Genomic DNA, 3150 nt, shown 5'->3' with positions numbered 1-3150 from the left:
TAGTTGCTGAGCCATGCCTCCAGCCCCAAGTTACATGTCTCTCTGTTTTTGTTTTGTTGTTATTGTTGTTGTTGATATCATTGAAACCAGAGTCTCCTGCAGTTTATGCCTCAAGCTTGCTGTACAGCAGAAGACTGTCTTGATGTTGGAATCTTCTGCCTCCAACTCCCCGGTGCTGGGATTATGTGTACACCGTGATACCTGGTCTCAAGTACATTTAGAATCAAGTCTTATGTACTGCGAATATTAACAAAAATGAGCCAGATGTGGTGGGGCACACCTTGGGAGGCATAGGCAGAAGGATCTCCATGAAGAGAGACTCTGTCTGAAAACAAAACAAAACAGAATAGAACAACAACAAAAAAAAAAACACACACCCCAAAATGACTTCTGCTTTTGTATTATGGACAAAGCACTAAGCAAGTGAAGGATCTGGAGTTGGGTGTCTATTGCCACTCGGTGACATCACCTTGTGCTGTCTGTCACACACAGCCAATGCAGTCATCATAAAGGCTTTTTCTCTTTTTAGTAGTCTGGGTCCCTAAAGATTCGTACCAATACATCATTATTGGAGGTTCTATGAAGCATTAAATTTGTACTTCTTCTTTAAGATTCTAAAATTCAAAGTGGATTTATCCGGATTGGGCTGCTGTCTTCAGGTTTCTGGATTCTGGGAAGCTCAATTGCAAGCCTGAGGCTGGCATGAAGTAGTGAAGAATTAACAAGGCGGTCAGCCTCAGCATGGAGTCTCTCAATCCAGCATTTACACAGAACCCAGTAGAGATGATGCCGGGGACAGATCAACCCAGCTAAGACCCAATGAATATTCTTCTTCACAGAAAAAGAACACGCTCTTCCAAAGCCTCGGCCTCAAGGAAGAACTAACATCAAACGGTCTCAGAAGAACCAGGAGATTAAAGACCAAAGCTATTCAGCTTCCTGCTTGTGACTAACTAATCTCCTTAGAGATGGAAGACGTTGGAGGGGTGTCACTGAGCCTGGAAAGCTGGCCAGACCATAATAAGTGGCAGCCGCCATAGGGTAGAGGAGTTCAGAGGCAGGGTCAGAGGAACTGAGCCACCGCTTCTCCTGGATCTTCTCACTGTGGCCCGGAGGTCCATACATCTTCCTTCTTCCCAGCTGAGCTGGCCATCTACGCCACAGGCCTCCACTGCTCAGAAAACTGGGGGACAGCCTCTGAACCAAGGGGAAGCCCAGGAACAGAGTCTGGCAGAGGAAGAAGCCAGCACCCATCTCTAGGCTTCCTGTGGCCACTTCCCAAAGATTCTCCTGATCAGTAGTGGTGGCCCAAGGCAACTGGCACACGAATGCTCTCTGATATCTGATTGTTTCCTCAAAATGCTCACTCTGGAACAAAATGTAAATTACTGTACTCAATTTTGTCTAATAGATTATTCTGTATTGATCTATGTAATGAAAAATATGTTGATGAATTATAAAAGTAAATACATCATCAAAATCTAAGGAATGTTATTCCACAATGACAAGTATATTTAATATTCATCTCTTCTCCATTCTATAATTAAATTCTATTCAAGGCCATAATCTGTTACTTCTCTTAGAACAGTAAATGAGTAACTTGGAGAACAACAGGGCAGAGATTTCCTCTGAACAGCACAAGGCCAGGTCTGTCCAGCCCATGTCCGCTCGATAGCAAAAGGATGAAGAAATAAACGAATGGGCAGATGAAAGGTGAAAGAAAGGCTTAGCTAAAAGAATTCTAAAGCAGGACCTGGTCCATTTCTTCCTAACGTGTTAACTTAGATGACTTTCTACACTCGAAGGTGTCACTAAATGACAGTCAGAACTGTTGTCAAAGTGAAAGGAAACACCTGATTCCAGCTCTCTAAAAGGTAAACTCGCGTGACCTGGCTGCATGTTCTCGCCCCGTGCACTTGACTCCTGAGCCCTGGGAAGCCGGCTCTGATGAAAAGGTGTGACCCATCCTGGGAAGCCACAGACACCATGCCACTGCACGGACATGGTTTCTCTAGGCAACCAAACTCACAAAGAACCCAGAGGGGCGGATTCCAATGCTCCCATTGTGCAGGTTGATTGGGAAATCAGAAATTTTCAAAATCCAAAAGTCTGAGCCCTGACATGGTGCCACAAGGAGATTCTTCACTAGCCCTCATGTGACAGATCACAAACACAGGCACGGCATGCCAACTACTAAATCTAAAGCACTTTCAGCTTGTGTCTTTGAATCGCAGGAGACACAGTGAATCTTCTGTTTGTATTTCCTGTCAATCCCCAATATGTTAATACGCGTACAAATATTCCCAAATCTGAAAGCCCAAACCCACCAGTTCTGGGCAGAGATGACTGAAGGCCTTTCTTGACAATATTGTGTCTGGAAAGATTTCTTTGTTGGCACATATACCCTGCATGCATATACGCACTTACATACCTCATATACTACCTGTGCACAGACATATGTACCCTGCATGCATATATGCACACACATACCCCATACACTACCTGTGCACAGACACATACACCCTGCATGCATATGTGCACACACATACCCCATACACTACCTGTGCACAGACACATGCACCCTGCATGCATAAACTCACATTCATACCCCATACACTACCTGTGCATAGACACATGCACCCTGCATGCATATGTGCACACACATATCCCCATACACTACCTGTGCATAGACACATGCACTCTGCATGCATATGTGCCCACACATACCCCCATACACTACCTATGCACAGACATACTCACTCTGTGTGTGGCTGGGGAGGTGCCTGTTTGCTTTTGTTTTCATGGGCTCACTTCTACTATGAAACTCTGCCTTGTGTTTACTCGGTTTTTATTGAAACTTGGGCTGGGGAAAAGAGCTCAGTGGTAGAACGTCTACCTACTATGTTCAAGGACCCAAGTTTGATCCTGAACTGAAACAAAGGTGCTGGTTAACATTATATTTAAAGTTTAGATGTGCTGTGCTCAAGAGACCTGAAAAGCAAGAAAAAAAAAGTCTCTAACACAGTGGTTCTCTATCTGTGGGTCTCGACCTAGTAAGGGTCACAGGGGGCACCTAAGATCATAGGAAAACACAGATATTTACATTACAATTCATAACAGTGGGAAAATTGCGATTTTGAAGTAGCAAGA

Source organism: Rattus norvegicus, chromosome 2 (genome assembly GCF_036323735.1).
Source record: "Rattus norvegicus strain BN/NHsdMcwi chromosome 2, GRCr8, whole genome shotgun sequence".
NCBI classification, from domain to species: domain Eukaryota; kingdom Metazoa; phylum Chordata; class Mammalia; order Rodentia; family Muridae; genus Rattus; species Rattus norvegicus.
The sequence above is the reverse complement of the archived record's forward strand: the minus strand, read 5'-3'. Positions refer to the sequence as shown.